Here is an 11,993-nt window from a genome sequence, read left to right as displayed (position 1 = left end):
CCAACTGTGCTTCCTTTCTCCAAAGCATATAGAAGTTGGGACAAGGAATTATCTGGCAATGATGAGAACTGTCAGGGAGGTGGTGCTTTGTGGCTCTTTCTGTTGAAATTTTATAAAAATGTTTTAAGTAAAGAAAGAGTCAGACTGAAAGTCAGAAATTGTAAACATTCTTCTAATTTTCCAGTTTCCTAGAACATGGGGATGCTTCCAAGAAATCACACAAAGTTGTTCCAATAGGAGATTGAATGGCATTTTTCTTTAGTTATTTCTGAAATTAATCAGTCTGGGACTTTGTTCTGCAATGAATAGGAGTGTCCTTTCTAATATGAGTAGTTGAAAACACTGTTTCCATTTGGTTTATCTGGAGTCATAATTTGTCCAACCAATACATGTTTGTTGAGCACCAACAATGTACCAGGCACTGTCCCCAGCCCAGGGGATGCTTTAGTGACCAGAGCATAAGACTCTTGCCCTTATTGGGATTATAGACAATTCAGAAGGAAATGCTTCAATAAACAATAATTTTGTAGATCATTTTAGAAGGCATGAAGATAATAAATGTCAAAATGTGCAAGACAATGCTTTTAGTGGAATGTGCACTATCTAGGCACAAGATAGGAAGGTAAAATCTGAGCTAAGATCTTTATTACAATAAGAAACCAGAGTAGGAGCGAGTGCAGGGGCACATGCGTGTAATCCCAGCTGTTCAGGAGGCTGAGACAGGAGGACCTTGAGTTCAAAGCCAGCCTTAGCAATTTAGCCAGGCTCTCAACAACTTAGTGAGATCCTGTCTGAAAAATAAAAAATATTTTTTAAAAAGGGCTGGGGATGTGGTTCAGTGGTTAAGTGCCCCAGGGTTCAATTCCAAGTACCTGCCCACCCCTCACCCACATCCCTGCCAAAAAAAAAAAGAGAAAAAAACTAGAATAGGAACTCAGATAATACACTCAATGCTGAGGAAACAACAAACATAAAGACCCTGTAGTGGCACCAGCAGATATGTTGTAGAGAAGAGAGAAGCCAGTATGGCTGACCTGGTACAACCAAGAGGCTAGTAGGTGCCGAGCTTAGTGTGGAGACTGCACAGTGGGCAGCCAGGGGTGCTACAGGCAAAGGAGGAGCTGAGCTGGAAGATGTTCTGCAGGGCGACCACGTGATCTGCTACCTGGTGGGAAGTGTGCTTGTCCCAGCTGTGTAGCAGTGGAGAATAACAAAAAGCAATCTGTGCATTCGATTCTGGGTAAGGAGTCACACATTTTTTTAAAGGAAATATTTCCCATTTTGCTTAATGGTAGCCTTATTCATATACAAATAAATGTACATTTGCATTTCCTCCATTGTGCTTTGGTTTGCTCATGTTGCCATTTAATAACGTTAGGTACCTGAAGACAAAATTTCCACACGCTTCCATCTATAGATTTAGATTTTCCTAAGTGGTTGGGGCTTCATAACTAAATGTAAATAGAATCTTGTTCATGAATTTGCAAATTGATTTTTCCTCTACTGACCCATGTATGGCTATAGCCCATCACATTTTGAATGTAATTTAACAGCTATTATTTAGATGTGTGGTCTAAACAATACACTGGCGTTCCTTTTGCATAAATCCATAAATCACATTAAAATATGAACAAAAGTCTGGCTTGCATACTTCCCATCTCCCTCACCTCTGATTCCTGCTTCCCCTCCTCCACCACTTACTTCCCGAACCTGGACTCGATTTCCCAGGACAGTATGGGTTTGTACTTCTGGTGGAGGAATTTGGTCTTGGTGAGTCTCTCCCACTGAATTCTAAGCTCTCTGATGGCAGGACGGCATTGGTCCAGCTCCCACTTGGAGCCTCCCTCACGTGGCACCCTCATCCCTGGATGGGCACAGCACTTTGCACTTTAGAGGTGGTCAGTGGAATTGAATGGTGAATACAAGAGCATTTCCCTGTGCATGTGTGCACAATTTAGCAAACTAAAGCAGTGCTTATGGTCCTTTTCAATTGTTCCATGCAGTTGATAGAACATAATTCCTTCCAGGTTGGTTAGGCAAAGTCAGAGCTGATATATTTTTGAAACTATGAGGTTTTTGGGGAGGCTGAGGGTGATTAAGGGAGAAGAGTACGACCACTAGTTTTAGAACTAACAGAATGGAAGGCTCTGAAGAAGGTTCTTCTTTTTGAAATTGTGCAAGCTTTTACCTAATACACCCTCCCTGCAAGTAATGCTGCATCTGTGCAATGAAACACCTTTTTTTTTTTTTTTTTGCAAGGGTTTGTTTTGTTCAATTTTATTTGGTTTTTCCTTGGCAACTGCAGGCAGAACTTGATGTTCTGGAATTTCTTCCCTCTGGATATGATGTGAGTGAATTTCCATTTATACCTTTTTGTAAATCATTGCTTAGGCTTTGACAGAGGCACTTTTGCAAGCGTGGATGGTATGTGCTTACTGCCTCATGCAGAACATACCAGCTAGCTAATCATTTCTTTACTGCAGCAAATGACATTCAGCAATATCCTCCTCCATTGTTGGAACGGGAGAAGCTTTCCGTACACTGCATGGAAGATTTTTTAGTTTATTTGAATATTAAAAAAGGGTTGCCAAATAAAACGTAGGTTATCCAATTGAATCTGTATTTCAGATAAACAACAAATAATATTTTAAGTATAAATAGGGACCAAATATTGCATGGGACAAACTTAAATGCTAAGAAAGTATTCGTTGTTTATCTAAAATGCAGGCTGGACTAGGCATCCTGTATTTTTATTTCAGGAATCTTGCAGCCCTGATTGAAATCACAGTTGCAGCCAGTTATGCAGGCTGATCTTCTCCCTTGGGAAACAGGGAGATAATTTGATGGAATATTTCTCTTTTCTCCAAGATCTTCTCCACTGTGCAGTCTTTCCTTGTGAGGGCAAGGGGTCCCACGGAGGGCAGGCTTCAGTGACATGTTGGAGGAAGTCTGAGTGAGGAGGAAGGGAGGCTGGCCTTAGAGTATAAGGGGCCACTGCCAGCTGGGTTTAGGCCATCTTTAACAGAAACAATTTCAGAAAAAACACACTCCTGCTGCTAAAATAGCAGAAGGCAGTTGAGGGTCATTGTCATTGTTACTGTTCTTATGGCCCCAGAGGTACCCTGCTGCCTGCTACACTATGGCCCAGGTAAACCTGAGGGAAAGGAGGTTCAGGAAAGATGCAAGGAGCAGGTGAGGGGGGACTGCTGAGCTCCTTGGATCTGGAGGGAGTGGAAGACCTGACATTGAAGCTGGCTCTGTAGGGCTTCTCCAATGGCAGGAAGGTGAAGGTTCAGGCAGGAACTGTGAAAAGCACAGGGATAACTCCAACTGAAAGAAAGACACAGCCTGCTTTCTCAGGGAGGGAGCAGCAGGGTGCCCAGCATGGCGTGTGCTTCTGCAGGCACCTGGTTCTTCTGGGAAGGCGTGAGGCCCCAAAGAAATGCTTTTTAAAGCTCCTGGGTGACAGGGTTCCCTATCAAGTCAGCCAGCCAGCAGGGAGGCAAAGGCCCGAGAACTGGGTACAAGGACAGAGTGTCCTCTTTGAAGGCAGATGTCCACAGGGAATTCTGTTTGGACAGTAGAACTATCTGGGTGACCTGGGCATAGAAACTTACTATCTGTGTCAGATCAGTTCAGTTTTCATTGTTCAACTGGAAACTGCTGCAAACGAGAACCAGATTTCTCCAGCGACAGTTCAGTTACCTACATTAGCTATAAGAAAGAACAGAATGACAAGTTTAAAAACAACAGGGCAAGGCTAAAGATGTGTTATTCCCTGCATAATTCTCAACGTTATTTCTCATCTTTCAGCATCAGAATTTTACTCCTCAATTGCCAAAGGGTGTGTGGATGGCCTTCAGGGAAAGTGATCAACATTATGAACTAATACTAAGGCAAGACAAAAATGCATCTGGAATGATTTTGATATTGACAGGCTGTCCAAAGACTCTGGGAACATACACAACATTGTTTCAGATGGAAGATATTTATGACAACATTATGTATATTCACCTAGACTTCCAGATTTTATGGACAGCTTGTATAGTTAGCTGATTTCATATACTTAACATATAAATCATAAATTTTAATGTATATAAATTTGATATAGATTTTAAAAATATAAATATATTTTTCAGAGAGAGAGACAAAAACATTCAGAGAAAGAGAGAAGCAAAAATGTTAATGAATTAATCTAAAAAGAGTTGATGGTGCTAAGGTATAGCACAGTGGCAGAGCTCTTGCATGCATGAGGCCCTGGGTTTGATCCCCAGCACCACCACCAAAAAAAAAAAAAAAAAGAATGAATGTGTAATTCAAGTTTTTCTTCTTATAGTTGTTTTCATGTTATTACTGCATAAATAGACAAAGCTTTGAATTTGAATGGAAAATTAACTCTTACTTTGATATAAGAAATGACTGCAATATCTGCACTAGTTATTAAAGTCATCAAGTACAAAGAAAGGTTTAACTTTACATGAGAGTGAAGAATTTATGGAAAATAGTAGTAATAATTGTTCTGCTTTTCAAAAATAAACACTGAGGGGATTTTTAAAGTTCTTTGGTTCATTTTGGAACTTTACACCTGATTTAAAAGCATTTCTAATCGTATTTGCACCAGGTCCTGGGCAAAAGTCAAAGATACCCTTGGATCCAATCCTTCTAGCTGCATCTGCATTGAAAGATTTAACAATGTTCAATCCAGAATCCTTTGAGGTTCTGCCAGTTCTCCTTGTTGATTAGCTACAATGTAAATACTGTTTAATAAAATGGAATAGTCAACTCTTTCTTTAGTTTGAGGAGATAATTCACCAAACAAGCATTATTTGAATTTGACTTTCCATTAAGTTCTGTTCAATATGTAGTACTGCAATGTAGGGGAAGGCAGGAAGGTTTCTACTTTCTACCTTGGCTTGTCTGACCTTGGCTCTCATTGAACTTAGTCCAGGACACAGGGTGCATTAGCCTAAGGACAGCTTTCTAGCCAGGGACAGAAATGGAAGTAGGTTCTTTTTCTCTAAAGGAGGAGATCTTAGTGCAGCCCCACAAAGTATAGGTAGAATCCCCTGTGAGTTTCAGTGCCATTTCCAGCCCTTCTGGGTAGAGCACTGAGTATTTTCAGAGAAGGGCAGGGGAAGGAATTATTCTGTTAGCTTGGGGTCTCCAAGGGTAACAGCAGGGTCTGGTGCACATCTTGTTCCCTCTGGCTACCCTGGAGAGAAAGTCAGAGGGCCCTCTCTATTTATGGGGTCTCTAGTGTAGTCCTGACCCACATGGAGACAGGCCAGCATTTAGGACCTGGACTGCCCTGGCAACCCAAAAGCCCACCAATCCCATAAAAATATATGGCCCAAAGTCAATTCTACTCTCAAGTTTCAAACATAACATTGAGGCCTAAATTTAGGCTGTGATTTAGCAATGAAATTTAATTATTCAGGTTTTTGTTTTGTTAAGTTTGGGGAACAGGCTGATAACTAAAAAAAATCAAGTGGAAGTCTTAGAATAGCAGTTTTAGGGAAGAGGCTGGCTCCCTAAGGAGATTATTCAGAGACATCTACTGAGACGCAGCTCAGCCAGAAAAAGGACCAAGTGCAAGACAGAATGAAATAAAGGCTAAATAGAAGTGCAAGAAATGTGCTTGGGGAACACAGAGAGAAGGATGAGGAAGTTTGATTCTGGAACAATCAGGAGGGTCTTTATAAAAACATGAGAAGCTGCTGGCCAGCCTGGACGGGTAAGCAGGACATTCAGAGGAAAGTAATGGGGAAACACCATCCCTGGGACAGAACAGCAAGAATGCCAAGTAACAAAGGTAATGAATGACACCAGGGAGCAATCAGCAAATCCAGAATATGGGTCCCTCTGCAGAACAATCTCTCTTGCTTCTTTAGCTTCTTTCCATTGGCATAGAAAGATGTGGTGATAAAGATTCATCTAGGATTAATCTAGATTATCAACCCAGATTTTAAAAGACCTATTATACCTCACTGCATCAGGATTTTCTTTGTTCCATCTCCTTGTCCCTCCCTTGCTCCCTCCCTCCCTCCTTTCATTTCTTTATCCACGTAGTTGATACATATCTACTCAGCAGCCACCATGTGACTGGACCAGGTTAGTAGTCAACACTGGGGATTCTACCCTACCATGTCTCTCAAGTGGGTTTTTCATTCCCAGGCCTCTCCCTCTGACACTGCTTTGATGCATACCTTCATGAACTGATGCCCAAATCATAGCCATGTGACCATCCTTGGTGACCTCATTCCCTCCAATATGCCTTGTCCAATCTGTAAAGCTCCTGTAAAAATTAGTCTAGAATAACCAAATCTCATAGTGCTTGAGCAGAGGTGGCCTGAAAACAGCCAGCCCCCTTAGACTTACATGGTCAAGGGCACGTGTGGAGGGCCATGGAGCTAACAGGGAAGGTAGTTCACAGGCAGAAATGACAAGACATGGCAATGTTGCATGACAAGGAAGTCAAACAGAGTACATGCCCCAGAGTACTGGAAGTAGTGGAAGTATCTTTGAGAAAAATGAAAACAAAACAAAAAAAATGTAAGTCTCTTTAAGCCTTTTTAGCTTTAGGTGGACACATATCTTTATTTTACGTTTATGTGGTGCTGAGGATCGAACCCAGTGCCTCATGCATGCTAGGCGAGCACTCTACCACTAAGCCACAATCCCAGCCCCAAGAAAGGAATATATTTTTAATCAGAAGAAATCATAAGACAAAAATCTCTTGCACCTGAATATACATTTGTTTAATGGGGCTATGTAAATGATATATCTTTATTGAGAAGAGAAGGTGCTGTAATTAAGTGTGTAATTATTAAATAACAGGGTGGAGACATGCCTCAGGTAAGAATAAGTGTGACAGTCCTGCCTCTGGTGACAACCTTTTTGTCTGTTTTCCAGCTATTCATTGTAAAGCTATCAGAACTCTCTTGTTAATAAATTGTTCTATGATAAAAGCCTCCTTTTTATTCACATGAAATGTAAATTCTTTTTTGTTTGTTTGTATGTAAATCATGATGGAATAGATTTTGGAAAAGTTTCAAAAGTCACAAAATACAACTATGGTAATAGGCAGTAATAGATATTAATTAAGTGGACAGGCCTGGTGTGGTTGCATGCACCTATAATCCCAGTGGCTCGGGAGGCTGAGGCAGGAGGATCACAAGTTCAAAGCCAGCCTCAGCATTAGTGAGGCGCTAAGCAACTCAAAATAAATAATGTCTCTAAATAAAAAATTCAAAATAGGGCTGGAGATGTGGTTCAGTTGTTGGGTGCCCCTGAGTTCAATCTCTGGTATTCGCTCACCCCCGCCCCCCCTAAAAAAAGATACTGAGTGGTGTTTGTTAATTAATATAAATGTAATTCTCCTTAAAGCAAATTGTGTTTTTTCTTTTTTCTACTAAAATCTATTCCTGGTCCTACCAATACTTTAGAGAAGATATTCTGATTTCTGGTATTTGAAAGAGTAGCTAATCCAAAACACAACAGGAAGCATTGTTTAGATTTCCACCCTGGTAAATCTAAACAAAGAAATTTGAGAAGCAACCCGTAATAGGATGTTTTTAAATGTGGTAGCTCATTGTGGTTTTAATTTGTAATTCCCTGATGATTAGAGATAGTGAACATTTTTTTTTTCATTTATAGCTGGCCATTCATCTCTCTTATTTTAAGAAATGTCTTTAGGTCCTTTGTCTATTTTCGAATTGGGTTATGTCATGCTACTGACTTGAGACCCTTATATATTTTGCAGATTAGCCCCTTATCAGATTATAGTTTGCAATATTTTCTCCCAATCCTTGGGTTCTCTTTTCACTGTTAGTTGTTTTCTTTCCTGTGCAGCAGTTAGATGCAATCCCATCTGTCTATTTTGTTTTCCTTGCCTGTGCTTTTGGGCAAAAAATATCCAAAAAAATCATTGTCCAGACCTATGTCATGGAGTTTTTCTCCTATGTTTTCTTTAGATGCTTTATTGTTTCAGGTCTTACATTGAATTCTTTCATGAATTTTGAGTTGATTTTTGTATATGGGTGAAATAAGAATCCAATTTCATTCTTCTACTTTTGAATCTCCAGTTTCCTCAACACCCTTTATTAAAGGTACTGTCCTTAAATTATAAATGGTCCTATAACTTGGCAAATTATGAAAGAAAGGGAATTAAAACTAAAGTTTGGAATAGGAATTAAAATTTAGTGTGTATGTCATAGAGCAAATATAAAACTAAACTTATTAAGCACTAACATGCATTCATTAATGCAAGAGATCTTTTCCAGTTGCACCCCTAAAGTGGCTCAGGAGCAACTACTACAGCATGACTCTCAAGACAAAGAATCTTATGCGACCCCATGCCTAATTTTTATAGAGTACATACTTAGTATAGTACATACCTTTATTTTGGGGTTGACTATGTGTAAACAAGTCTTTCTTAAACTTAGGAGCTTAAGACAATTTGTTATTATTTTTTCACATCTCTGGAGGTTGATGGGTTTGGTCAAAGTATTCTTGCTTCAGGGTTTATGGGATTGCAGGGGCTGGGACTGAAATCATCTTTATTCAAATATCTGGTATCAGGGAAGGGTGTCTGGAACCACTGGGAGGCAGTTGGGCATCTCTCTTTCCATGTGGCTTTTTCACATGGCCAACTTGGGCTTCCTTATATTATGGTGGTCTTAGGGTAACTGGACTTCTTACAAGGTGGCTGGCTTCATCCAGAGTGAGCAACCCAGGCAGAGGCTACAAAGCTTCTTATGAAAAACTCAGAAGTCCTGTGGTATCACTTCCACTGTTCTGTATTGGGTAAAGCAGACACAGATAAGCTCAGGTTCAAGGCAGAAGAACAACTTCTACTTCTTGGTGTATCTCATATGCACAGGGAGGGAAGAAATTGATGGTTTCAGAAAGCACGTTTATAACATCCATCAGGTCTTACCCATTATAAAATGATGTCAGTCTAACTTAGAAGTCAAGTTGGATCATAGCAGATTTTTCCTAGGCAAGGGGAGCCAGAAGAGCTGTAGCAGACTAATACTCTTTAGCAGGAAGGGAAAAATTCCATAACTCGGCTGCTGTCTGGGGAGCAAGATTCCTTGAGTTGTTTGAACCCATTATGTCCTGATGTCCCTTGTACAGGACACCCATAAAAACTTAAACATGAAGTTGAATATGAAGTTTTTATAGGTGGCCTATACATGGAATATTGGGATATGATAGGTGAAAATTAAAATGAATACCTGCACAGGCTTCCTGGGCAGCCCCATAACATTGTGTTCCAGCCTAGACTACATTTGGGGCCTGTACCTAGGGAGTCTCTGCTTAGATCACCTTCAGTATGCACTGTCCCAGCACCCCACAGCTGGCCTAACTATAGTTAGCTGCCCTAACTGTACTGGGGCCAGCATTTCCACTGAGTGGTTTATATGATTGTTTTGTTTTTGGTACTGGGGATCGAACCCAGGGCCTTGTGCATGCTACGCAAGTGCTCTACCACTGAGCTACATCCCTAGTCCATTTATTTCTTCCTTCCTTCCTTCCTTCCTTCCTTCTTTCTCTTTCTTTCTTTCTTTCTTTCTTCTTCTTCTTTCTTTCTTTCTTTCTTTCTTTCTTTCTTTCTTTCTTTCTTTCTTTCTTTCTTTCTTTCTTTCTTTCTTTCTTTCTTTCTTTCTTTCTTTCTTTCTTTCTTTCTTTCTTTCTTTCTTTCTTTCTTTCTTTCTTTCTTTCTTTCTTTCTTTCTTTCTTTCTTTCTTTCTTTCTTTCTTTCTTTCTTTCTTTCTTTCTTTCTTTCTTTCTGAGATAGGGTCTCAATAAGCTGTCCAGTTTGGCTTTGAACTTGGGAGCCTCCTGTCTCAGCTTCCTGAGTAGCTAGGATTACAGGTGTGTGCCAGTGTGCCTGGTTGGTTTATGTGAATTTTTAATCTCTACTATTACAGCCTCTAGCCATGCCTACCTGCCTGCCTGTGTCAATCAAGGTGACTTCAAAGATACCAGTGACTTTTCCTTAGTACTCTGATTATGAGATTACTTACCTTCTCTGTAGTCTTCCCAGCTTTATTTGCCCCACAAGCTCCTTGGCTTTTGGTGTGGGATTTGTAGAATGAGGCGTATGAAGTGTGAGGCTTTTTCCCATTATTAATACAAATTTCACATCATAGCAAACAAAAAAATAAACAAAAACCTGAGCAATTTATTTTCCACTAAAAGAAAGCAGGGTATAATCTCATTTCCAATCATGGGATAATAATATAGACCGTCTTGGAACATTTATTGACAAAAAGCAATGGTAATTTAGAAATTCTGGATAAACACACAGAAGCTAGCTGAGAGGGGATCCCATTGGTCCAGCTGTGATAATTTGGCCATCAAGAAGTAAAATAAAAAATTATGGCTAACTTAAATTATGTTCAGTTGTGAAAAGCCAGAATCGGTAATGATAGCCAAAGAAAAATAATGAGAATTTTCTTTTCAAATAGCAAGTGTGAGTTGTATATATTCAAATGAGCAAAGATGTTATTCCTGTATAATTCTACGAATAGCTTCAGAAGTACATGCACGCACGTGCGTGCACACACACACACACACACACACACACACAGGCAGATGAAATATATGTCAACCAAGGACTGAAAAAATTTCATGCCGAGGTTTGGAATGTCCTTACCTTCTCTGTAGTTTCAGAGGTACATTCATTATATACCAAATTATGGAGAGAGTCTGAGAATTTAGTCACACAATTGCCCATGTCTCCTAGAGTTTAATGAAATATTAAGGTGGGAGTTTGAAAAAAGTGAACTGGATACGTTTGTGCAGAAACTAGATTCAGAGAGTTAGACAGTCTTGCTTCAAGTGCAAAAGATATGATGTATTCAGGCAGCAAAAAGATGGGCCTCTCTCCCCTTGAATCAGTGGGCAGGCTGACCAGACCTCCTGCGGCAAGCCTGCAGCTTGCCACTCATGTTTTCTTGATGGCTGATTAATCTAGTGTAAAGCACTACTGACCTCATCAAAACTTGGCACCCATAGGAAGAACTGCTTCTATCCCTCCTACCTCCATTTCCCTTGGATCTCAAAGTACTTCAAACAAAAGTTGCAGCCTTGAGAGAGTGGCTTTCATATTTCAAATAGATTGTAAGCAAGTGGACATCCGCTTGACTGCATTTATTTTCTGCTGGTAGTTCTAAGAATTATTCCTGTGTATTCCTGGTTACTCCCTTGATTCTCCCTTTTGCCCTGTGTGGTCCTGGAAAAGAACTGGACAAAACTTTCTTCAGGAGAGACAAAAGACCAGCCTCACACCTTGGACGGGGAGGAAAGTTCTGTCCTTCTGATCCAAACATGACCTTATTGAACCTGAAGGATTTCTAGGATGCAGCATTAAATAATGACAAATCATTTATAGTACCTGCTGCTCTTCAAGGAGAGGATTAAAATTTCATGCTTTGGGTTAGGTAAGTATTGATCGAATATTTATTTAATGGCTTTAGAAACACATGAAGATAAATTATATCAGAGATTTAAAAAATGTTTTTTAGGCTACAATATCATGATAAGGAATTGTTAGGCTGATGAAAATTTAAGAGTTACTCTGCCAAAGAAATGCAAAGAGGGTTATTGAAATAAACAGTAAGATGTGATTTAAAGTCATTTAAGTAAGACCAGAACTAGAAACATAATTAGAATAAGAGAAACTAAAACAAAGGGAAAACTGGGGAATAGGGACTCAGTATACTTGGGTAGCTTAAAGTTTGAGGCTATTTTGTGGCAGATCCCTAGCAATTTTGGAAATCTGATACAGGGCAGGCCTCAAATCTTATATCAAGCTAAGCTGAGGGAGAAGTTTAAAAATTATTTTTATGGGGGGGGGGTGGCGCATGACTGTAATCCCAGTGACTTGGGAGGCTGAGGCAGGAGGATTGAAAGTTCAAGGCCAGCATCAGCAACTTAGTGAGGCCCTAAGGAACTCAGACTCTGTCTCTAAATAAAATGTAAAA

The sequence above is a fragment of the Urocitellus parryii genome, chromosome 10 (genome assembly GCF_045843805.1).
Source record: "Urocitellus parryii isolate mUroPar1 chromosome 10, mUroPar1.hap1, whole genome shotgun sequence".
Taxonomy (NCBI): domain Eukaryota; kingdom Metazoa; phylum Chordata; class Mammalia; order Rodentia; family Sciuridae; genus Urocitellus; species Urocitellus parryii.
This window is presented reverse-complemented; position numbering follows the sequence as displayed.